Source organism: Capsicum annuum, chromosome 3 (genome assembly GCF_002878395.1).
Source record: "Capsicum annuum cultivar UCD-10X-F1 chromosome 3, UCD10Xv1.1, whole genome shotgun sequence".
NCBI lineage: Eukaryota > Viridiplantae > Streptophyta > Magnoliopsida > Solanales > Solanaceae > Capsicum > Capsicum annuum.
The window spans coordinates 71,501,834-71,529,081 of record NC_061113.1 but is presented as its reverse complement, the minus strand read 5'-3'; the positions used below and the strand labels follow the sequence as shown (position 1 = coordinate 71,529,081).

Below are 27,248 nucleotides of genomic sequence, written 5' to 3'. Positions count from 1 at the left end.
AGATGCAACAGAAACATTGTTTGTTTGCCACATAGTCACCCTTACCAATAGGAAAATTTCTAAGTATGTTCCCGAGATGACCGCAACCAAAGCACCTATATCTTCACTCACCATAGAAGCCCTGATGTAAACGACCATATAATCTACAAGAAGGATATGATGGAGTTGACTGAGCTCCACTAGCCTGAGATTAGACCCCCTGGGCCCTAAAGTTTTCTCTATAATAGAAATACCTATCACCGAACGACTTTAGGTAGGGAGCAATAGCCATCGAGTAAGTCCCAAAATTGCCCCAGAGCATATTGAGATAACTGGTGAAATATTAAGGCAACTCCTTGATCGATATCTTACCCTGCTTCAGATTAACAAACTCGTCCTCTTTCACTTCTCTCAACTCCTGAGGAAAAAGTTGTCTAGAAAAGAACTAGAGAAATCCTTCCACAGTGACGACTTACCACCATCACCCCTTGATATTCCCATACCTTTTACCATTGGTACGTCACATATTTAAGCTGGTAGGTAGCAAAATCTACACCCTCCATATTTGTGGCATACATAACTCAGAAAATTATTTCTATTTCATCAGAAAACCTTGAGGATCCTTCTCTACCTTAACACCCATAAAGATGGGAGGGTTCAACCTCATGAACTATTTAACCCTAGTGTTATCAAAACATTGAGCAATAGGAACACCATGCTCAAACTGAAAAGCTACCAACTATACCAATATATGGATAGAGTGATGAAAGTTTGCATTTGTTACTTCAGCCTGAAGAGTCTAAGAAGGACTAGAGAGAATCGGTGGAACTCAAAAACAATTTGAAATTAGACCCATAGATTGTATATGGATCCCATAACTAGGATGTACCACATTTAAATTGTCCCTAGTTGGGAAAGAGGAGTTTTCATGAACTTTAGATCATCGAGGCATGAATTGAAAAGTGAACAAATGAGAATTGGAAAAGAATTCAAAGACATAGACTCCATAGCTTAAAAATAAAACAGAATAAAGAGAAATATTCCTAAATATCTCATAGCCTCTCCCAAATAAGTATGGTACGCTGCACACCATTAAAAAAGACTTAACTTGACATAGCTTTGTGGACTCCTAAGTTACCATAAACCTAGGGGACTGATACTAATTTGACACGACTGAACCAGGTCCTAGTCATGTCGAGTTTCTCAAGCTCAACCTGTACCGGATACCAACCCCAATACCCAACTATAATCGCCCTACACCCTATGTCGGATTAATTCTAAATATATATAACATAATAAATTGGAATAATCATAAAGAAAAAAAAAAAGTGGTGTCATCCCTAATACTAATACCAATGCCAAGGCTGACACCAATACCGACACCGCCCATTTCTAAAATTTTGACTAAACAAGATATGCCTTATTTCAAGATGTAAGATCCATTGATATGGTCTTTAACCCATTAGGAGTACCTTCATAAATCAATGGACAGATATTTTAATGTTCACTAGGGTTAGCAGGGAGTCTGCTAGACAGACATTATAGAATAGCACCTTTTGATGAGAGATATGAACAAAAAGCTTTAAGAAAACTAGTGTTTTCTAAATTATATGATGCCAGTAATAAAACATCAAATCCATGGGTATTTGAACCCAAATAAAAAAAAAATCTCTACTACCATAAGAGGAGACGATTGGGATTATTTAAGCAATTCACGTAACCATTGACCTCTTGCCAATTGATTCTGTGTAACTTTATTGAGATCAAAAGTAAATTGTGCAAAGGCTTCTATTATGAGAATCACACTAGTTCTAATTTTAATTTACCATCTACTTGTTCCATGGCTTTTATTTGAGCTGCGAACCCCACTCTGGAAGTGGAGATGCCCATATTAATAGTAGGTCTGATTCCAGAATTAAATAGGTCAGCGGATAAGAAGATTTGTCCATCAGTAATGGAAATTACATTAGTAGGAATATAAGATGAAACATTTCCTGATTGAGTTTCAACTAATTGTAAGACGTTCCTATTTCTTTCACCTAAACTAGAACTTAATTAGCGGCTCTTTCCAAAAGGCATAAATATAAATAAAAAATATCTCCTTGATAAGCTTCAAGATTGGGATACTTAATTCTAAATGCTAGTATATGTTGAGGTTTTCTAAATGCTAGATGCGATGCCTTAATGATTGCAAAGGTGAAGGTATCTTATGTTTCCTAAATACTTGAAGAGATGCTTTAATAACTGTAATGATGAATGAATGACTGGGATAATGAATGAATAGTTGTAATGATGTAGGAATGATTATGCTTTATTTTATGCTATCGAGTCCTGGGGGTATTTATACCCCGATAATTTAGCTGTTGTCTAGAGCCCGTGTTAGTTTCACGATAATTCCAGTCGAGCCATGATTCTCAGAACTCAGTAAACTATAGAACTCTGTTTCTTCAGACAATTACAGAACTTAAGAAAGCTCAGTAATTTCAGTTATCTCTATAATCTCCGTAACACTAGTAATCTAGCTTCAGTCCTGAAATCAGCTCAAGTCTAATAGTACTCAAGTGTTCAATTCTAATCTCAAAAGTGATTTGAATAATCTATTCAAGATTTGTATCGCCAGTAAAATACCATGATCTAATAGCATTCTATCAGATATAGAACCAAGTGAACTCAGCATAGCTCAGTTAGATCTTTCAAGAAACATGATTAGTATCAAATTCAGTTTAGTTATGTTCAGGTAATAATTCAGTTCAGAGTCTTTCAGTTGGGAGTAGAAACTATCACCGAGTCAGTGAAGGGATAGAGGCTCCTCTCTTCAATGAGAGAGGTCGAAGTTATTAGTAGCAATCCCTGACCTCCAGAACTACGTAGACAGAACAGGATACAAAAGTCACTGTCAGGAAAAGGTTGTCACCTCAAGAGAGACAATATTTGACTATTATATTGCCTTAGGTCGACTGCCTGGTAAGGGTTATCCATTAGAGAGGATTGACTAGAGAGAGGTCTTTACCTGTGGAACGGTATTGACACCCTTCCAGCTGGGGTTACAGGTTGGACCCTACCTATGGTAGGTTGGGGCATGTCGGTTAAGTAACTACTTCTCAAAGTTTCAGTTATAGGTTCAGTTTCAGTATCAATCTTCAGAAATCAGGACTGTTAGATACAGTCATCTATTATTATGAGGAACTTAGATAGTTCCATTGATTCATAGACCATCCCGTCAGATAGAATTGGTCTCATATATAGCTGTTTGATATCATATTTAGAGATATGCCGCCAGAAAGGCTTGATCATAGTCTCAGATTCTATTAAGTATTCTTGTTGTCAGATTTAGATATGATCATTTCCTTACCATTAATAATAGCTTCCTTAATCATCCATTAGAGGGGTTGATCTTTAATCTTTTCAGTCGAGAGCAATAAGCTCAGAATTCAGTCATCGATGTAAGTACATCTAGTTTCTCAGCCATCAGTATCAGATGAGTCAGTATCTTAGTATCTCACTGTCAGTAATGAGTTCAGTCTGTAGTAAGGCAGTACCCAAGTTTTAGTCTCTAGACTTATGATAATTGTGACTATGGTCTATGCATTTATGTATGTGTATGTGTTCTCGTACGACATTATCATGATTATTCATTTTAGATACTATGCATGCATGAGCCCTTGTATTTAGCCTTACCCCATCTACATACTCAGTACATTCCTGTACTGATGCATTTGCACTAAGGTGTTTTATTTGGCACCATAGGTTTAGAGAAATAGGACCCAGAGTTTTCTCAGCAGTTCAGTCCCAGTCAGCATCAGTAGTCGAAGCAGTAAGTTCTCTTATTTGGAGGTTGAATCTCAGTTTACTATTATGGCATCAAACATCATTTATATTTTCAGTAGACGGAGTTAGTTGGGGACATGTTCCATCAACTCCATAATTCAGAGAGTTTAGAGTCATTTAAGATAGATGTATTAGTATTTAGTTTTCAGTTTTGATATGTATAGATGTGTTGAACCTTATGGCCAGTTTCCGCATTTATTTCAGATATTAAGCAGTGTACATGAACAGATATCAGAAAAGGGTTAGCTTGTGTTCTTTTGGGGTTATAAGTACCGCGTGACATCTCGAGATGGGATCTCGGGGTGTTACAATTTTGGCTACCATAATAGTGTATTCCATCACTCCCCTTTCCTGTAAAGTCGTTACTACCTGGGCCACAGAAGATGCTTTTTGCCTAATTGCTACATAAACACGTATTACATTTTGACCTTGTTGATTGAGAATGGTGTCAGTGACTACTGCTAGTTTACTGGTTTATCTGTCCACTTTAATTAATTCTCACCAAACACGTCCTATAAAGATCATCGAATCAATAGCAATAAGCCTAGTTTGAAGAGGCTCATATACAAAAATGATGCAAAATAATACCTAAGACGGCAGATTCAATTAATCAAAATTTAGAAGCTAAAACTTCACCCCTACTATCAATAGGTTTAGCTAGGGCGTTTACAACATGTCCCAAATAAGCCTCACTCATGAGTATTCGAGCAATTCTTCCCATGATTCATAAAGCAGAAATGTAAACTCACTTCTATGAATGCGAAAAATATACCAGATTCTATTAGCCGATTCAAATTGGAACTGCGAAGCCATCCATAACTATATTAGTCAAAACAAGAATTCATTTTGGTCGAACCGCCTAGTTTGGCTTTGTTTATTGGTTTACTATAGGGAATATCTCATAGCAAGATTAATCGACTAGAATCCTATTTTATTTCCATTATACTTATTTACATTTTATTTAGTTAGTAGAACCTTTTAACTATACATTACTCTTATACAAATTCTCCTCTTTCTCTAGTTTTTTCTCTAAACTAAAGACAGGGAATGCTAAATTAATTAATTATCTTAGTACATCTTTAGTTTTTGTTCTTTACATAGAAATTATTTAAATATTTGTATTTTTTCTATAAATAGAATCAAGAGGTTTTTATTTTCATTTTTTTCTTAGTGATTTAGTGATCTAGAATGGAATAAGTAATCAAATAGAAGAGAATGTATAGGAACTTCCATCTCAAGATTTAGAAGATCTTGCGTCGGTAATTCCTTTTATTATTTTATTATTATTTAATAATAGAATTAGGATTTGAGTCTAGGTGGAGGGGTTTTTCTTGGTTGAATATAGAAAAAGAAGACTACCTTTTTTTGTGTTATGCTTCGCTAGGTTGAGGTAAGTAAGGTATATAAAGGAAAAGACAATTTGATAATGAAAGTGACCAAAGATATTTGTTTCTAAAAAAACATTAGCTTGTACACAAAGACAACAGTCCATTCCTAAATCCATGTGAATTATTCTTCATAGTTTTTTATTTCACCAGGCCCATGAAATGATTTAACTTCCAAAATTAAATAAGATTGGGGATATCAAAAGAAATGGGGTCTCACTAATTATTTTATTGTAGATATGAATATGTAATTAGCCTCCGAAGATTAATGATGAAAGGTTGGTTTGTTTATCATCAATTGAAAAAATAAATATCGATTAGATCTATTGATATGCATTTTTTCTTCCATCTGCTTAAACATAAATGATTGTCGTGAGTAAACTTATAGGAATATTTGAATTTCACTTAGTTACAAGCAAGAAATAATAATGAAGAAATGAAAATTATACATTTTTTTAAATTTTATTTTATAGGGATAGAAGGACTTAAACCATAGACCTTCTTGTTAAAACAGATCAAACTTATTATTTTTAAAATGATCTAAACTATTTCAAAGACCCAACATGCATTTTTATGCATTGGGCTCTTTCATTAACTGATATTTCTGCCATTTTTTTCATGACAGGAAAAAAGTTAAGGAAATGGCTCATGTGATTCATTATTTGGCTGCATTACCAAAGTGTTTCAAAGGTGGGATTATCTTGACGTAGGTCTATCCTTGGCCTAAATAAACCTAATTTAAATAAAGTCTCTATCATTTCTGCTTGAAAAATCAAATATGAAAATTCATACACCTTAAAGTTCATATGATGAAAAGAGATTTTTTTGAGGTCCTTTTACTCATTATGCCTAGCATTGAATAGACTGGGTATTCACCTTATCAAGATCTCATATCAAAGATGGGGTCTATATGGAACTACCTAAATGGACTTCCAAATTGGACCAAACCTTTTGTCAGGCTATGGTTCCCTCAAAGTTATGGAGTAAGACTTCGATTTCTCAATAAGACTTCGATTTCTCAACAAGATCAATTTTTTGATTATATGATGAACTCCCTTGAAAAACATTAGTGCGCGTGTAAACGAGTTTCTCTACCAACTGAGCTATAGCCTTTAGTGCTTGTGATATATATTTTATCATGTAGATAAATTCTTGTCAAGATAAATATCCCATGATCAAACATCAACAATCTTTGATCTCTTTGAGTGGTATTCCTTAGATTGGTATTGATTATTAGATTAGTATTGCTTATAAGTAATATGATATTTATAATCCATCGACATGGTAGGTTTCATTTGGTTCTCTTTGGAATGATAAATGACCTACTTAACTCAGTGGTTAGAGTACTGCTTTCATACGGCGGGAGTCATTGGTTCAAATCCAATAGTAGGTAAAACTTTTTAGATACAAGAGTTAATGTAATCTAATAAGATTTATGATCCACCTTTAGTGATATTTATTTTTTGATTTTGTATCTTTTTTATTTCATTTTTACATTTGAATTTTTGCATTAGAATTGGCTTCTGTTTGATTATATTTAATTCTATTCACCCAACAGAATCTAAAAAGAATTATAAAGAGAACTTCTTTTTATTATTCGAACGTACCAACTTGACGTACTATCTAGTACGAAATCACATTGATAGCCTCCACCCGTGTTCTAGCTCATCGGAGAGCTAGATTTGCCTTAATTCCTTGTCTCCTTCCTTCAGCCTTTTTCACATTAGCTTATGCTATTTCCAAAGTTTGTTGAGCTTCTTGTGGATCAATGTCACTACCCTTCTCCGTATTATTTACTAAAATAGTGATCTCATTATTGCCTATTCTAGCAAAACCACCCATCTGAGCCATCATTAACCATTGATTGTTAAGGCGTATTTGCAAAATCTCTATATCTACAGCTGTGGCAATAAGGGCGTGATTTGGTAATATGCCAATTTGACCACTATTAGTAGATAACATGATTTCTTCCACTTCTGAATTCCAAATAATTCAATTAGGAGTCAGTACACTAAGATTTAAGGTCATTTCTTCAAATTTCTCTCCATTTCTAAGCTTATAGCCTTTGCAGTAGCTTCATCGATATTACCTACCAAATAAAATGCCTATTTAGGAAGACCATTTAATTCTCTGGAAAGGATCAATTGAAATCCTTGAATTGTTTCTTCTAGACCAATATATTTCCCTGGAGAACCAGTAAATACTTCTGCTATGAAAAAGGGTTGTGAAAAGAAATGGTCAATTTTTTGTTCTCTAGCTACGAGTAAATGATTCTCTTCAGATAATTCATCCAATCCATGGATTGCTATAATGTCCTGAAGTTCTTTGTAACATTGTAAAGTTTGCTTAACTCGTTGGGCGGTTTCTAAATATTCCTCACCAATGATTTGAGGTTTAAGCATGGTTGATGTTGAATCTAAAGGATCTACTACTGGATAAATACCTTTGGTAACCAATCCTCTTGATAGTATAGTAGTAGCATCTAAATGTGCAAATATAGTAGCAGGAGCAAGGTCGGTCAAATCATCTGTGGGTACATAAACTGCTTGAATAGAGGTTATGGACCCTTCTTTGGTAGAAGTAATTCTTTCTTGTAATGAACCCATTTCAATACTTAGGGTCGGTTGGTAACCCACAATAGAAGATATTCTACCCAATAAGGCGGATACTTCATATCCTGCTTGGACAAAACAAAATACATTTTTATTAAATAAAAGTATGTCTTGCTCATTAACATCTAAGAAATATTCTGCCATACTTAAGGTAGTCAAAAAAACTCTCATACGAGCTCTTAGTGGTTCATTCATCTGACCGTAAACTAGGGCCACTTTTGATTCTATAATATTTTCTTCATTAATCACTCCGGATTCATTCATTTCCATATAAAGATCATTTCCTTCCCGAGTACGTTCACCCACTCCACCAAATACGGATACGCCCCTATGAGCTTTATAAATATTGTTAATCAATTCCATAATGAGTACTGTTTTACCCTCTCCAGCTCCCTCAAATAGTCTAATTTTTCCTCCACAACGATAAGGGGCTGAAAGATCTACTACTTTAATTCCTGTTTCAAAAATAGATAATTTTGTATCCAACTGTTCTTTAGATCATATCTTGATAGGTTCTTTAGATCCAGATAATGCGAAGTGATGGGTTGGTTATTAGTTCTATAGTTTTTAGTTCATACTATGAGGGCTAGTCTTTTTAATCCTAACCCTACAAAAACCAACGAGTCATACACTAAGCATAGCAATTATATCAAATAGTCAAACAAATTTTTATTCAACCTTATAGAATTAAGAATTAGAAATGTTCCCCTTGATTGATTAGAAAAAAAATGAATTGGTCTTTTTTTGTCCAATCAATGGATAGAAGGGAAAGACAAGTAGTAAAATTATTCCTCGTCTAGAAATATCCAAATTTTGATGCCCAATACTCCATAGATAGTTCTAACTATATATGAGCAATAATCAATTTTAGATCGAATTATTTGTAGGGGAACCCTAACTTCTCTGATCCATTCGACATGTGCAATTTATTTTCCATTGATACACCCCACAATCTGTATTTGAATTCCTTTTGTATCTACTTGTTCTATTAATTCAATAGCCTTCTTCATTGCTTTTCTAAATGAAACTCTATTCTTTAATTATCCAGCTATAAATTCTACAAGAATATTAGGGTTTCCATAAGGTTTTCCAATTCTTGTCACAACAATGTTTAGTTTTTGGTTTACATAATTAAATTCTTTTTGTAAGGTCATCTGTAATTCTTCAATTCCGTGCAGTCGACTTTCTATTAATAATTTTGGGAATCCCATAAGGATTATGACCTGGATAAGATCGATTCTTTTTTGAATCTCTATATGTGCAATTCCTTGGACGCAAGAGGATGTTCTCATATTCCTTTCTACATAATTCTTAATGAAATCTCTTATTTTTTGATCTTCTTGTAAACCTTCAGAATAATTTTTTGGTTTTGAAAACTAAAGGGAATGATGACCTTGGGTTGTACCTAGTCTGAAACCAAGTGGATTTATTTTTTGTCCCATAATCCCCCACTATTATACATATCATGATACGTCATAGCTGTAGAGTATTTTTCCATCTCGTTATTTTAAGGAATACATATTGACATATTCATCATCTAAATATATATCTTTCACTACAAAGGTTATAGGATAGGTCAATTTTTTTATCGAAAAACTACGACCTTTAGCTCAAGGTTTCAATTTCTTCACCGTCTTACCTCCATTGACTTCGTCTTTACTAATGACTAAATTGGTTTTGCTGAAACCCATATTGTAACTAGCATTTGCCACTGCAGAATAAACCAAATTCAAAATGGGATAACATGCTCGATAGGGCATGAGTTCTAGTATCATAAAAGTTTTCTCAAGTACGAACGTCCGTGGATTTGATCAATTACTCTTTGTGCTTTGTCAACAGGCATAGATATATGTGGACCTAAAACATATACTTCCTTTTTTTTCTTGTTTAGCATAAGGTTTGCCTCCTCCTACTAAATCATAAGCATCTAGATTTTTTATTACTATTAACGTTAACAAAAATATCTATTATCTCTTTTTGCATGTCCTTCAAAATTTAATGTAGGTACAAAATCTCCCTATTTGTGGCCTACCATACTATCCGTTATATAAATAGGAAAATGCCCTTATTCATTATGGATAGCAATAGTATGGCCGATCATTGTGGGTATAATGGTAGATGCCCGGGACCAAGGTACTATTATTTCTTTTTCTGCTTTTGTGTTAAGCTTATCAATTTTTTTTAGTAAATGATTGGATACAAAAGAATTTTTTTAGTGAATATGTCACATGTTTACTCCTATTTTTTTTTTGTAAAGTTTTTGTAAAAACAAAAAATTAAATTCAATTTTCTCTCATATTTACGACGGCAACGAAGAATCAAATTATCACTATATTTATTCCTTTTTCTACTTCTTCTTCCAAGTGCAGGATAACCCTAAGGGGTTTTGGGTTTTTTCTACCAATTGGGGCTCTCCCTTCACTACTCCTACGGGGATGGTCTATAGGGTTCATAACTACTCTTCTTACTACAGGATGCTTACCTAGCCAATGCTTAGATTTGGCTCTATCAAAAGTTTTTTGGTTCACCCCAACATTCCCCACATGTCCGACTGTTGCTGAGCAGTTTTTGGATATCAAATGGACCACCCTAGAATGCAATTTTAATATGATCGATTTCCCTTCTTTTGCAATCAGTTTTTCTTCAGCACCCACTACTCTAGCTAATTGTCCACCCTTTCTAAGTGTGATTTCTACGTTATGTATGGCCATGCCTAAGGGCATATCAGTTGAATTAGATTCTTATTTTGATCAATCAAAACCCCTTCCCAAATTGTAAAAGCTTCTTCCAAAGTGTACGTCTTTCTGGATGTAGATGGTGATAGCTATACATTTGGATCTTATGTATATTGTAGAATAAAGTACCACATGGATGGATATATATATAAATCTAAATCTACCGAATCATTCATGTTATGATCTTTTACATCCCGGGTCTCCCTGTTCTGTCATCTAGCTTATGTTCTTCATGTAGCATTCAGACCGAATAACTCTATGAAATTACGTCGATACTTCCACATATTATGGGTAACATAGGAGACATCTCTATTTCCCTCGGGGAATCTTTAGAATTCCTACTGCTTAACTTTCAATTCGCCTCTGACCATCAAATGAAATATGGATAATCCGTCCTCCTCTTTTTGAAAGAAGGGGCGCTTCCAATTTTGTTGGTGCTTTAAATAATTTTGTCTGCACTATATTACTATATCTCTAGTGTCAATAGTTTTATATGAGGAACTACTGAACTCAATCAATTGTTGTCGTTACTCTTCTATTTTCTATTGAGGTCCTCCCTTTCCTTTTCTATTTGTATTTATTTATCACTGCTTGCATCAATTTCCATGTTCTTTAACAACAAAACCTCTCATTTTATTAATCATAGAATAATAAATTCGGGCATTTCGGTTGGTTTTCCATTTTTCATTTGAAATCTACTAAAGCTAACAAAGAAATCAAGTTTTCTTCTCTCACTTAACTTGATTGAATCCATTATGGATTCAATAAATCTAAGTAAATTGTAGTTTTGTTTTCCACTTATTCTTTATTTATTCTCTCATCTATACTTTTTCTATCGATTTTACTTGGTTTCGATTATATTTGTAGTGTCAATCCAACACAAGTCCTTTTTTATTGTTTTCAATTGAAATTTCTTTTTTTTTTTCAATATTTATATTAACAACTGTGTATCAAACTAATATAATTCATTGTGATAAATTGATAACTGAAGTGGATCTATTTAGATGTATTTTATCTTTTAAATTAATTAGAAAGTGTGAATTTATTTTTTTTAGATTTCTTCTTTCAATGGTTTTTGGTTGACTTGTCTAATCTCTTTATTTCTTTTTCTTCGGATTGGATCTACACCAATTTTTTGATATTTTCTTTGGATTTCTAACTCAACGGTAAATTACTCAACTTTTAAGTGCGGCTAGTGTCTTTAATACATATGGATGAAGTGAGAGATTCGTCCATACTCTCGGTAAAGTTTGGAAGACTACGATTGATCCTAAAAGGAAATGAATGGTAAAAATAGCATGGCGTATCAATGAAAAGTTCTAAAAATATTTTATTGTTCCTAGATGGGTATAAAACCGTGTTAAAATTCTTGGAACGGAACAAAATAAAGTTGGGTTGAATGAATAAATGGATAAAGCTGCTAAAAAGCGTCTATTATATTAAATTTACCTGATAGTCCCCATTTTAGGAATGTCCAGTGCCAAAGTCACTGAATGGGTAAGTCTCCAATCCCTGGACTATGTAATATACTTTATATGCTGGGTTACAGGTGGGCATTTTACCAAAAGTTTCTAATCTACCCTTGTGTGATTCCTGTTAAAGCATATACTCGGGGGGTCAGTATAGGGGGACAATTTTAAAGTGGACTCCCCATTCATTAGATAGAGAAGATCACCAAGATTTTATGATCGGCTACTGAATTTATTCTAATTTAGAATGCTCATGGAATGAGCATTCTCTATATTATTCCTTGAAGAGGACTCGAACCTCCACGCTCTTTAGCATGAGATTTTGAGTCTCGCATGGCTGCCATTTCACCACCAAGGCATCTTGAAAGTTTATCGTATTCCATGAATATGATATCTATCTAGTGTGATGTATGGAATATATGATAAAAGTGGATCTATTGATCGGTCATGTCATATAGGCCCGAGTTGGACATCCAGTTGCTTCGATTTAAGTTATCTGGAGAATACAATGCCTGATATATATAAAAAAGATAGACAATCAAACCTATTTCTCAATTCACTCAAAGAGGTGAATAGAGTCCCAATAGAGATATGTAAAAAATAGGTCCGATTACGCGTATTCCTAATCCTAAATAGAATGTAACGATGTAGGGATCCATATGTAAACATAGTATCTATTTAGATAGGCCCGAATAGGCCCTTCTCATAATGAGAATGTATATAACCCTATTTCAACCTGGTTCGGTATTAAATGAACTTATAATCATGGAATCGGCTCGATCATTAGATTATAAGTTCATAACCCTAGGCCATTCCCATTTTGGGTGGAATAGATCTACTAATTCTTTCATTCTAGTTAGTAAGAGGGATGTTAAACTAAGAAATAGACCTTAGAACTAAAAAAAGGCTATCCTGGGCAATTAGAATAATCGGGTTCATTGATATTCCTTGTATAGTACATAATATCACACATATTTCCATACTCAATTCGATGGAATTGTTTGATCTTAAAGGGGATTTTCTATAGTTTTGCACTTGAGGGGTTATTTCTTTGTTTCTTCCATTCATTAATAACTTGATTATCTTTAGACAATAGTAAATTGAAACAACACTTGTAAGGAGTCCTATTAAAACCAAGAAATATAGGAACGCCTGCCATCTACACTAGAATAAATTGAGTTTTCCAAAAATGCCTACTAGTGGAGGAAGATCTTCTAGGGATAAGAGACATAAGGCTAAAAGGAGAGCCAAAAAAGGATCTTTTGTGTATAATTCTGCATACTCTCGAATGTTAGCAGTTCCGATATGTAGACCAAATAATACATTGCATGTAAAAGTTCCTAGATTCATGGAGATATAGAACAACAAATAGGTTATCATGCCTGCATATCCATTATTTGAGCCTCCAACAATTATTCCAATAATTACATATCCGATTTACCCGATGGATAAATATGCAAGCATACGGTTCATGCTTGTTTAAGTAATAGCAATGAGATTTTCCAATATTATGCTAAGAATAGCTAGGATATCCAGAAGAATATGCTATTTGTTTTATGAGAAATAAAAATGAATATCGAAAATTCAAGTGGCTGAAGCTGAAGCAGCTACTTTCGAAGTAACAGAAAGAAAAAAAATGATTAAAGTTGGAAAGTCAGGGTCGAAAAGAGGATTCCTCACTTCTTTCTCTCATTTAATTGAGTCTTTTATCTCATACGACTCCGAAGTGATAAAAGAAAGAATAACCCATTTTCTTTCTTTTTTGATTACCTTCCTCGCGTATGTATAAGACCGAATCCATTTGATTTCTAAAAAGGATTACTAATCCTTAACTTTTTGAAGAATCCTTTATCATTGGTTGTGAATGACTAATTTTTGCAATCTTTTCAACCTTTGTTTCATAGGAGCAAGTCAAAAAGTTTGATAAATAGAACCATCTTATTTAATTAATTCTCAATAGCCACCAGATAATCATCTAAAGGATGAGAACCAACTATGTAGCATCTACATCAAGAATTCAAGTATTGTATACATCATTAGTCCGATCCTTTGTAAGAGCTACCCATAATAATGAACTTGCAAAATGGGTCTGTTTATCTTAAAGAGATGTATCATTCCAGACCCTGCTTCACCTTAATTATTATTTGAACATGTAAAAGTTCTATCTTGGTCTGAGTGGGGATAGCATTTCTCTTCTACATGTCCATGACGTTTTGAAAAATCCAAACATCTCAGAGATAGATACAGAATTATCTATTTTTGAAACAAAAATTAAAATAGAAGATCTTTTAGCACCTTATCATTATAGAGGAAAAATCGAACTATTCGGGGGAGCTAGAGTGGGTAAAATAGTACTTATTATGGAATTAATTAATAATATTGCAAAAAGTCACGTGGGCATATCCATATTTGGCGGAGTAGGTGAACATACTCGGGAAGGAAATGATCTTTACATGGAAATGAATGAATCTGGAGTGATTAATGAAGAAGATATTGCAGAATCAAAAGTGGCCCTAGTTTACGGTTAGATGAATGAACCAACAGGAGCTCGTAAGAGAGTTGGTTTGATTGCCCTAACTATGGTGGAATATTTCTGAGATGTTAATAAGCAAGACATACTTTTATTTATAGAGAACACCCATGGATATTCTATCATGGGTGAATTTACTCGGGAGGAAAAAATCTTTACATGGAAATGAAAGAATCTGGAGTGATTAATAAAGAAAATATTGCAGAATCAAAATTTGCCCTAGTTTACGGTTAGATGAATAAACAACTAGGAGCTCGTATGAGAGTTGGTTTGACTACCCTAACTATGGTGGAATATTTTTGAAATATTAATGAGCAAGACGTAGTTCTATTTATTGACAATATATTTTATTTTGTCTAAGCAGAATCTAAAATATCAGCCTTATTGGGTAGAATGCCTTTCGCAATGGGTTATCAACCGACCCTAAGTACTGAAATAGATTCTTTACAAGAAAGAATTACTTTAGCCCTCGTGGGGCTTGTCAACCGCTGTCCTTTACTTTATCTTTTGTGGGGCTTCTCATTTACTTTATCCCTTGTGGGGATTACACTTTAACTTTAGCCCTCTTGGGCCTTGCTCTATATTATATGACTTTAATTTGGATATTATAATTGTGATATTCATACTTGGTAAGGTCAGAGGATATTATGATGATATGATTATACCCCGCAAAGCCTGGGATATTGTGATGATGATATCACTACCCGAAAAGGCCAGAGGATATTATGATGATGTGATGATACCCAACAATGTCGAAGAATAATATGATGATTATAATGATACCCAACAAGGATGGATGATGTAATGATGATTATAAACCTGATAAGGCCGGAGGTTAATTATGATAATGATGGTTATGATGATGATGATTATGGTATTGTGGATTCTATTGCATTTATTCTTTTATATGCATTGCCTATCACCAATATGCACCTATGTATATCAATCGGTATGGGTTAAGAATATAGATATAGGTAGTGACTTTGCCTTGTGTTGTTCTATGCTATGTGAACCTTTTGAGACTGGGGCAGTGGGAGTACGCGTAGGCTCGGTTGGGTATTTGGTTGTCTTGAATATTCGACTACTTGTGTTGTTATTGATATTGTTATTCTCATTCTTATGATTATTGTTATGTCTAACTTATGATAGATTGGCCATTCATTTGATATCGATACTTGAGGCATGATTCTAGCCTCTTCTATCTTATAATTTCATTATTATGCATGATTAATTCATGATGACAAATATGTATTAGAAAATCTTAGTAGGTTAGTACTAAATCCGGATAGGATTATAATAAGGCCTTAAAATAAAGATATGATGACCTATGTTGCACTTCAAGTTGATCTTATAACTATATATATGTATATCTAGCTATATGTATCTATGTTAATACCATATATCCCTTCCTTGAATTGTCCATATTGTATATTCATTCCTTTACCTTATATATATATATATAATCTTTCTTATTCCTTTATTAGTATATTAGCGAGGGATATACGGTATAGTGCTGAGATTTTTTAGTATGGCTGGAGTATGATAGTTTATCATTGATACTTCCTTAGTCTTATTATGTTGGACTCTTGGAAATAAATTTATAATTGTTCCTTATTATATCATAGTCTTGTTATATGATTTCTAGACTCTGGGGTGTAGTTTACATTTTGTTTATATAATATGTATATCTATTTTATCTTTGGAGCTCAGTTGGCAGTTGCCTAATGTGTACCATTTATTTGGTACTCATACTACACTTATACAGCTTCTAGATCATAGTACGGGTTATCTCTATTGATGTGTACATGTGCAGAGCAGCCATGGTTTAGAGACTTATATCCTGATGTTCAGAACATTACTTATCTCTATCGTATGTAATAAACTAGTCTCTATGTTCTATTCAGAGATAAGTTGTATCTGCGTAATTCCCGTTGAATTTCATTCTTTGTACTCTTATTATAGTAGAGGCTATTGGACTGATACCACTAGGTTTTAGGATTATATAATGTAATCGCTTCTTTATTTCATCGATTTCTCAATTCTTTTCCTTATATGTTTTGTAGTCCATTACTAGCCATTTCGAAATATGGGTTTCGCTTGCCTACCGATGGGTTAAAGTAGGCACCATCATGACATAAGAAATTTTGTTGTGGCAAATTATGTTTTCTTGAAACTTTTTGGGTAATAAAGTGGTGTTAGTCATCTTTTATAAGGCAACATGACTCATATTTGGGAAATTAACAAGGCATAAATATGTCTACAATTTCATTACTAGTATTAAGGGGGTTAGGAAAGGAAATATGTTTAGTATGACAAAATTCTATGGCGGCCATTATCTTACCAATATAGCAGGATTTTCTCTGTTATAGAGGTACCACTATAGCGACATGTAGGCTGCTATAGAGACATAGGTGAGGCATTGGCAATTCAATGTTTTCCACTATTTTACCCCTCATGTTTGGCTTCTTTATTTTGATATTTTGAGTATGGTTTATTGAATGAATATAAAAATTATGTAAATTTCATACAAGCATGTTATACTATTAATGTACAAAGGGAAAATTAGCATCCATGTGTAGAAAAAGTAAGAAAAGGAAAGTATAATGTCTAGTACATGCCCCAAATAGGGGGAAGCCAATCACCATTATTAAATAAGAGGGAAAGAGAAAAAGAAACCTAACGGGGTGCCCTATTTATCATAGGATGCTAGGGAGGGGTCATATCCTCACACATCACTCAAGAAGGAAAACTCACTCAAATCCTCTAGCCCCAACTAGGGAATCTCCTAGTTGGGTGCCACATACTCGATGATGACCTTCATGGCATTCCAAATTTTGGCAAGAAAATAATCTAAGAGTGTCTCTACTTCTTCTCATTTGAGCTCTCAGTGGAGCATCAAAATATCATGACAATGGAAAGGGCAATGGAACTTGAAGGGCCTTAGTCTATGGACCTCCTAACAATGGCCAGATCTGCCTCCAGCTAGCTACTATAGATCGGGGGCTAGAACAGGAAGGCAAGGGAATCATCATCATCATCCTTGTCTACCTCGAGGGACTCCTTCACTACACTGCTACTCTCTACCCCTCATGTCATTATCTTCTGGGATTCGGGCACTCTCACAAAGAGAGGGTGAAAGGAAATGTCCATCTCTGCCACCATCACATTGGGATCCTCTGGTACCCCAACCTACCTGTACAACTCTGATACTAACCCTTCAAAAAAGAGGCTTTTCTTAGTGCCTCGATAGAAGTTATTCATCTCTATTATGATTTTTTTCCCCATATTTATCTTGATTCCTCATATTGCAAAAGACACCACCTAATACCAAGGATAGGTAATGTTGGTTGTATTGATCGATGGATGAATCCTTCTTGTCATCATATTAAGACATCTCTAAGAATTGACTTAAAAGTAAGCACAGGTACACCTTACGTGAAAGGCCAGTAGACCTGCTCTCTAAACTCCTCCTAAACTATAGGGTCCTATAGCCATATTATGTCTATTTCTGTGGACTTTCTCATGTAATCAACATTTTATACGTGGGTATAACACCCCAGATTTTGGTCCTTGAAATATTTCTAAAATTATATCCTCATTACCAAGACTACGACTCTCCATACGAGTCATAGGGAGTCTTATAGGGATTCAAGGATCCAATCAAAGCCTGGAAAGTATGTTGGCATAGAGTTTCTGCTATGAATATGTCTAGGGGTTACAATTCATAAAGACTCAAAATAACTCATATGGTGTCTTCAGTAGCTTAACCACTGTGATGCCCAAAGGTTTCTACTGTAACAATGACTAGACCACGCAAGTCATAATGATAGAGTATAAGTATTATGGTATGGATCGTACCCAATAAGTATTGGTGATCATGGAATCTCTACAGACTATGAGTGGGATCTTACGAGTAGTAAGCTAAACCTATGAGTTGTTAGGTCACTCGTAGGGATTGGGCGGTTAATTTTTAGTCTTTACATTATGGCCATTCTGGTAAATTTCCCCTTTTCCCTTACTTATACCCTACAACCATAAACCAATCAAGGGGGGTATTTCTTATTCATAACACAATTAGGCTCTCAAACTTTCAAAACACTCCAAGGTCAAGATACTTAGAATTTCAAAGAATTTGGTCATCTAAGGTCTCAAGGGTAGATTTATCGCTATAAATCTTTGCATTTATGGCATGTTACTCTTCCCCAATTCTCAATTTACAAAAAGCATATGTTTTGCATTGTTTAAATTGTATGGATTTGAATGTGGGTTTTGTTATGGTTGAGGGTTTTGACATGGTTAATTTTAAATTATTTTGCAATGATTTATGGTGCATTACTTATGATTTTTAATGGTTTTCATCCTAGGGGGTGCATGGTATGGTGAATAAAATAAGCGGTCATGGTTTCTCCCAAATTGATGTTTTAAAATTTGGAATTAATTTTGAATAATTGTATTCCCTCTACCCACTTGTGTAAATGGACTTGAATTATGAAATCATCACTTAGTTGGACTTACTCACCTATGTTATTTCATTGCATTAATGATTAAACAATGAACATGTATTTTTGAAAGCCTTATTGGCTATTATTGGATTTAACGAACAAAATAGGTCGAGGTATTCCCAAAGTTAATGTGGTTGTTATGGCATAGGGATAAGCTTACAAGTGTTAAGGTATGACAACACCCATGGTGTGCCTTAATGGTTGGTTCTTTGGTTAGTAAATGGATTATGCGAAACATATTTTAAATTAGGCTTAATGCGGCTAATGTAGCGGAGTCATAAAGGTGTGGGTCTCAAATGACTTATACTGGAAACTCATGTTTGCCGACATGATGTTTGGTCCTTATGACTCTGAGCAAACGTCACACTTGATATATATATTCTGGATAGGTAGTATCTATTATGGCTTAAGCTTTCCGTCGATTTTTCTTTAATTCGTACGACTAACATGCACTAGGGCCCTTTCTACAGAGGAGCTTAACCCATGTATCCCATGGGTGCCTTTTATGATAGTTAAGCTATATATTCTAGAATAATATTTTACTTTATGCTAAGCTTTGTTCCTTATCCCAACATAATTTATGTATGTATGTGATGGTGCTTACAGTGTTTTGAATTGGACTTGACTTTGATTTATTTTATCACCTATCCCTGAATTACATAGTATTACACAATCCAATAATCATCTATAATCACTATATCACCATGTAATACAGGCACCAAAGATAACACTACTTTTCCTACGCTGTGCTTAGTAGATAGGCTCAATTCGTCAATCGTTGTGATAAAGTGGTGAGCTTTTATTCTCTAAAAGACTAGATTATTTTATAAATTTGCTACCATAAACTATAATTAAAAAGTTTATACAATCAATAACATTCTCATTATCATTGTCATTTTTAGGGTCAAGGGCATGTCACGACTTAGATTGGTTTTCGATATTGTTTAGAGGCTTTGTTGATCCGAGGTTGAGACTTCCGACTTTCACTAGTTTAAAGGTTGATAAGGATCCTCAAAAAATTATTGATGAGATAGAGAAGATTCTTATATGATGCATACTTCTAACTCTGAGGGTGTGAAGTTCGTTGCATACCAGTTGAAGGATATGACATATTAGTGGTATGAAAAGTGGGATTAGTCTCGGGGTGAGAATATGGAATTGGCTTTATGGTAGAATTTCTATGGTTTTTTTCTTAAACACTTATTTATGTAGGAGTTGAGCGAGCCAAAGGCTAAGGGATTCTTGAATTTGAAGCAAGGCAAGACGATTGTGAAAGAGTATGCCTTGATGTTTGAGTAGTTATCTCATTCTACTCTTGACCCAGTATTTAGTATGAGGGATTAGACAAGGAAATTTTCTTTGGGTTTGTATCAAGACTTGGTGTTGGAGTGTAACGTTGCCTTACTGAATAATGACATGGACATATCTAGTCTTGTGGTGTATATACAAAAAATGAAGAATGAGCAAAAAAAGGTAGATATTAAGGAGAGGCATAGTAAGAGATCTCAATTTTATGAGTAGGGTGGTGGCTAGTAAAGTTATGGCAAGGATGGGAGGAAATGGTATATGAAGAAGTAGGGGTGTTATGTTTCATATTCTAAGGATAGTGCTCCTTATCCTAAGTTATCTAGTGATCATCGTTCTTAGAGAAACTATGGATTTATGGCACAGGGTGCCCAATCCCAGGCCTGCGAGGCCCAGTCGGCTCCGTCCTAACCATTTTATAGGTTTTGTGGATACTTATACCATGGATTTTGTGATAAAAAGAGGAATAAGTGTTTCAGATGTGACCAGTTTTTCTATTTTTAGGGAAACTGTCCTTCAAGTGATGTTGCTATGGGGGCTCATAAGGTCCTGGTCGCTTCTTGATCTACTCCCACTCCAATGGATTCTACTTTTGACTCCGAAACTGGTCAAAATCATCTATATAGTCTTGCCACCTGTCAAGGTTCGGAGGCATCACTTGACATTGTTACTAGTATGCTAAAACTCTTCTCTCGTCTTGTATGTTATCTACTTGATTTTGGGTCAACTATCTCTTATGTGGCCATTTATATGGGTATTCATTTTAGTTTTTGTCCTAAGTGTGTTCTAGATTAATTTTCTACGTCCATCTCGGTAGGTAACTTTGTTATGGCTATGAGAGTCTATAGAGTTTGTGTGATATCTATCTATGGTAGGTAGACATTAGTGGATCTGACAGGGTTGGACATGTTATATTTCTATGTGATTTTGACGATGGACTGGTTACACTCGTGCTATGCATTTCTTAATTCTCAGACCCAAAGAGTCAGTTTCCAATTCCTAAATAAGTCGATGATTGAGTGGGAATGTAGTTCCTAGTGCCTAAGGAGTGGTCTATTTCTTATCTTAGAGTCTAAAAATTAGTTTCCAAGGGCTGTCTCTACCATTTAGTGCATGTTAAGGATTCAAGATCAGAAGGTCCTTTATTTCAATTAGTCCCCGAGGTTAGTGAGTTTCTAAAGGTCTTTCCTGATTGTCTTCTTGGTGTTCCTCCCAATAGGAAAATTGATTTTGGGATTGATCTTCTTTCAAACACTCGTCATATCTCTATCCCTCTTTATAGAATGACTCCGGTCAAGTTGAAAGAGCTTAAGAAGTAGTTGAAATATCTTTTACATAAGGGTTTTATCCGACCTATTGTTTCTTCCAAGGGTGCTCCGATTCTCTTCATGCGTAAGAAGGATGGGTTCCTTCGAATGTGTATAGATTACCATTAAATAAATTGGGTGATCATGAAGAATAAACACCCTTTTCCTAGGATTGATGATTTATTTTACCAGCTTTAGGCTATTATATACTTTTCTAAGTATGAGCTAAAGTCGTGTTACCATAAGTTTAATATATGGGAAGTGGATATCCCTAAGACTGCTTTCTGAACTCGGTATGATCATTTTGAATTTTTTGTGATGTCCTTTGGTTTGGCTAATGTACTATCATCATTTATAGATTTTATGAACTGGGTATTCCGTCAGTCCTTGGATTTGTTCATAATTGTGTTTATTAATGATATTTTGGTGTATTCCAAGAGTAAGGGAGTAATGCCAATCACCTTACTATTGTTTTACAAACCCTTAAGGAACAATGATTTAATGCTAAATTCTCTAAGTGAGAGTTCTAGTTGAATGTTGGGACTTATTTGCATCATGTTATTTCTAGTGAAGGGATCATGGTGGATCCATAAAAATTGCAGTGTTTAAGATGTGGCCTAGTCCCATGTCTCCAACCAATATTTGGAGCTTTTTGGGTTTAGCTGGTTATTATAGAATATTTGTGTATAGTTTCTCTTCTATTGCTATCCCATTTACTAAGCTGACTCAAATGAATATGATGTTTATATGGTCAGATGATTGTGAGGTAGTTTTGAGAAGTTGAAAGACAAGTTAACTTTAACTCCAATTTTGACCCTTCCCCAAGCTAGCAATGGTTTTGTTGCTTTTTGTGATATGTCCTGAGTGGGTCTGGGTTGTGTGTTGATGCATCATTGCAAGATGGTTGTTTATACTTCTAAGAAGTTGAAGGTGCACGAGAAGAACTATCTAACACATAATTTGGAATTGTTGGTTGTGGCCTTTTCTTTGAAGATTTGGTATCTCTATTTGTATTGTGTTTATGTTAACATCTTCTCAAATCTTCAGAGTTTACAATATGTGTTTACTCAAAAGGAGTTAAATCTTAGACAGAGAAAATGGCTTGGGTTTCTCAAGGATTACAATATGAGTCTTCATTATTATCCAGGTTAGTTTAATGTGTTGTAAATTCTCTTGGCAAATTACCTATGGGTAGCTTGTCTTATGTTGATGAGGAGAAGTGAGGATTGGTGTAGGATATTCACCATTTGGCTAATCTCAGATTTCTTCTCTTGGACTCTGAGGATGGTGGTGTGTTTGTCTAAGAGGTGGTGAAGTTATCTATTAGTGCTGAGGTGATAGATAAATAGGTCTTAGACCCTATATTGATGCAGATCAAGGATTATATGGGTCGCCAGAAGGTTATGGCTATTTAGGTTGGTGTTGATGGTATCTTGAGGTATCAATGCAGGTTATGTGTTCTTGATGTTGGGGAAGTGTGAGAGATAATCTTTGTTAAGGCTCATAAATTGAGGTACACCGTTCATCCTGGTTCAACAAAGATGTATCATGACATAAGATAAATTTAATGGTGGTATAACACGAAGAGGGATATGTCGAATTTTGTGTCTAAGTGCATGGTGTTTCAACAAGTGAAGGTTGAGCACTTGAGACCTTATGGTTTATCACAAGAGATTGAATTGCCCGTATGGAAATATGTAGTGATTAATATGGAATTTGTTACTGGTCTTCTGTGGTCTCGGCATTAGTTTGACTCCATTTGGGTCATAATTGATAGGATGACTAAGTCTGCTTACTTAATGCCAGTGAAGACTAACTATTCTATGAAAGATTACACTAAGCTCTTCATTGAGGAGATCGTGAAGTTGTATGATGCTCTAGTTTAAATCATATCTGATGGAGGGACTTATTTCTCTTTTGACTTTTGGTGTTCTATTTAGAGAGTTTAGGAAACCAAGGCGAACCTTTGCACCGCCTTCTAGCCATAGATGGATTGAAAAAGAGAGAGGACAATACAAACTTTGGAGGATATGCTAAGGTTTTGTATGATCGATTTTGGTGGTATTTGGGTTGACCATTTGTCTCTCTTGAGTTTGTATATAATAATATTTATCACTCGAGTATTGGGATGGCTCCTTTTGAAGCTTTATATGGTATGAGATGTAGGTCTCCGATTGGGTTTTTTGAGGTTGGTAATAATTAGTTATACGATCCTGGCTTGGTTCACAAAGCTATGGAAAAGCTTAAAGTGATTCGATATGCTTTAGATGGACCAAATTCACTAAAAGTTCTATGCGGATGTAAGGCTAAGGGACTTAAAGTTTTATGAGGGTGATTTTGTATTCTTTAAGGTGTCACCCATGAAGGGAGTGATACAATTTGGAAAGAAGGGGAAGCTTAGTCCTCATAATATGGGTTCATATCATATTTTGGGGCAAGTGGGCAATGTGGCTTATGAGTTTGAATTGCCTTCGAGTATGATTTCCATTCATCTGGTCTTTCATGTGTCAATGTTGTAGAAATATGTTGGCGATCCTTCCTTGGTGTTCCCTTGAAAAGTGTGGGTGTCTAAAATTCCTTGTCTTATAAGGAGGTCCCGATTAAGATTTTGGATTGGCAAGTCAAGAGATTATGAGAGAAGGACTTGGATTTGGTTAAGGTTATACGGAGGAACCAAAAGCATGAAGAAGCTACTTGGGAAGCCGAAGTGGACATGTTGTCCAAGTACACATTCTTGGTTCTGGCATTGGATAATTATGCCTGAGGTATGTGTATTCCTTGACATCTTTTTTTTTGACTTTATTAAAGGAAATTGCGATTTATTTGATATCTTTATTTTCTTTCTTTATTAAAGGTAAGTGTGTATGTGATCCATGTTAAATCATGCTAATAAATGCCTTATCTCTTTATTCGGGGATTAATGATCCTAAGAGAGTGGGGGAGAATGTAACACCCCAGGCCTTAAGGACCCAATCATATCCTAGCCAGTAAGTTGGCCTGGAGTTTTTGCTGTGACAACGACTAGGGGTTATGAGTTTTATGGTGTCTTTCATAGCCTAACAAGTGTGATGCCCAGTTGTTTCTGCTTTAATAATGACCAGACCATGCGAGTCATAATGACTGAGTATGAGTCATATAGTACTACTCGTAGCCAAGCCAGTATTGGTGATCATGGACACTGTCCATACTATGAGTGGGAACATACGAATCATATGGTAACCCTACAAGATTTTAGGTCACTCGTAGAAACTAGGCGGTTAATTTTTAGTCTTTTTATTAAAGGCATTCTGGTCAATTTCCCGATTTCCCCTTTTCCATTACTTAGACCCCAAGACCATAAAGCAATCAAGGGGATTATTTCACATTCATAACACAATCAAAAAATCATAAGGTTTCAAAACTCTCCAAGGTCAATATACATAGGGTTTCCAAGAAGTTAGCCATCTAAGGGCTCAAGGGTTGATTTGTCCCCATAAATTTTGTTATTTTAGGCATATAACTCTTCCCCCATTCTCAATTTAAGAAAACAATGTGTCTTACATGGTTTAAATTTTATGGTGAAATTGTCACTTGGTTTGACTTACTCACTCATGTCATTGTATTACATTAATGATTAAACAATGAACATGGATTTTGAAAGCCTTGTTAGCTATGATTGGATTGAATGAACAAAGGGGGTCAAGGTATTCCACCAAGCTAATTTGTTTTTTATGGCATAGAAATAACCTTACAAGTTTTAGGGTATGATGATACCTATGGTGTGCCTTAACGGTTGGTTCTTTGGGTAATAAATTGGTTATGTGAAAATTAAATAAGGCTTAATAGGGATTATGTACCAATGCCATGAAGGGTGGGTCTATAATGACTTATACAGGAAACTCATGTTTGCTGATGTGAGGTTTTGTCTTGATGACTGTGCATGGATAACACTTGGTATATAAATTTGGGCCAGCTATTTATCGTGATGGCCTTAGCTTTCCCTCTGTTTTACTCTAGTTCGTGCGGTTAAAACACACTGGGGACCTTTCAGCCGGTGAGCTAAATCCATATTGCCCATGGGTGACTTTTATAACGGTTAAGCTACATAGTCTAGGATAATATTTTACTTCATACTAAGCCTTTTTCCCAATCCCAACATATTATTTATGTAAGTATATGCTGGTTCTTACATGGTTTAGAATTGGATTTGACTTGGTATTATTTCATCCCTTATTCCTGAGTTACATGGTAGCGCTCAACCCATGAACTATCTTAAGATGTTGTATCCCTATACTATGTAGGCATCGGTGATACCTATAATTTTCCTGTTCAGTGTTAAGTGGATCTTTTCGATTCGTCAGTCGTTGTAGTGAAGTGGTGAGCTTTCATTCTCCATAAGACTTGGTCATTTCATCAGTTCCTTACCATAAACTAGAAATTGAATAATTCACATATCATCAACATTGTCATTGTCATTATCATTGTCAGGGTAAGGGGCATGTCCAGACTTAGATTGGTTTTTTGTATAGTTTAGAGGCTTTGTGGATATTACTGTGTATTAGATTTTTATGATTGACATTGTTAGTTTTCTTGAGTTTATTATACTCTATCTTGTTATATGTTCGGAGTTCAATTATTGCAAGGTGTTATGTTCTATTTGTCTACGCAAGGGGTGGTCTCCAGTCCTCGATAGAATTGAGATACTCATCACAGCCAGGCCCTGGCTGGGGTCTTGACAGTGGTGCACCCTAAGTACCTTATTAATGGTGCAAGAGTCAATCATTATGTTCACTCCTCAGATGTAGATGGTGGGGTAGGGGGAATTCTAAAGCATGGTAAGGAGTATGACATTGAATCCCTAACCTAGCTAGAGACTTTGTAAAGCGGGAGCAACTACTAGGGGTCCCCAACTAAACTCATGTAGCTGGTTATAGAATTCTGGCACTCTCACATCTCACTCCTCATGTTGAAATCCCACTGAAACAAAAACCCCGTTCATTAGTACTCATGATATCATTCTAGAGTAGATTCATTGGGAAATCATTCATATGTAGAGGCGTTTCATTGATTACCAACCATTATCGATGTTTAACTGGCAAATTTTTATAAGGGAGCTAATTAAAAATCATCAAGTATAAAGAAAATACTGAACTACAAGGTTTAAAATTTATATCTTTTAGCTGGGAGGCTACGACATGCATCCTTATACTATAGCAACATGCATGTCAATATAGTGACATCACCATATTGCAAATATCTCTGCGATAGTGATGAGCAAACTATAGTGACCTTCATCATCTGTAGTAGTTAGGGCTGAAAAATGGCACCCATTGACTCAAATTGTCCTTATTCAATTTTTAACTCAGTTCAGTGTTCCAATGGTGCCCCAGAACTACTTTACACAAAAAAATCAGGCATGATAACTCCTAAATCATGCATAAATCATCGATTCAAGGCCAAAACCCCATAATTTTCTCCTTAGTTTTGTCTTATGTTGACCCAGAAATTTTGAGTATCTTACGCTCATATTCAGATAAAGTGTTGTGAATATAAGAGGAGCACCCATCCTTTGAATTTTTCGCCTATTTTGACACATAAATTTTGAGTATCTTACACT

At 35.0% G+C, this 27,248-nt stretch overlaps 2 pseudogenes; both read right to left on the bottom strand.

The window, feature by feature from the left end:
* Window positions 1-322: 322 nt before the first annotated feature.
* Window positions 323-4,528, bottom strand: LOC124896677 (annotated as a pseudogene).
* A 2,688-nt stretch (window positions 4,529-7,216) lies between these two features.
* On the bottom strand, window positions 7,217-12,450 carry LOC107865355 (annotated as a pseudogene).
* Window positions 12,451-27,248: the final 14,798 nt, after the last annotated feature.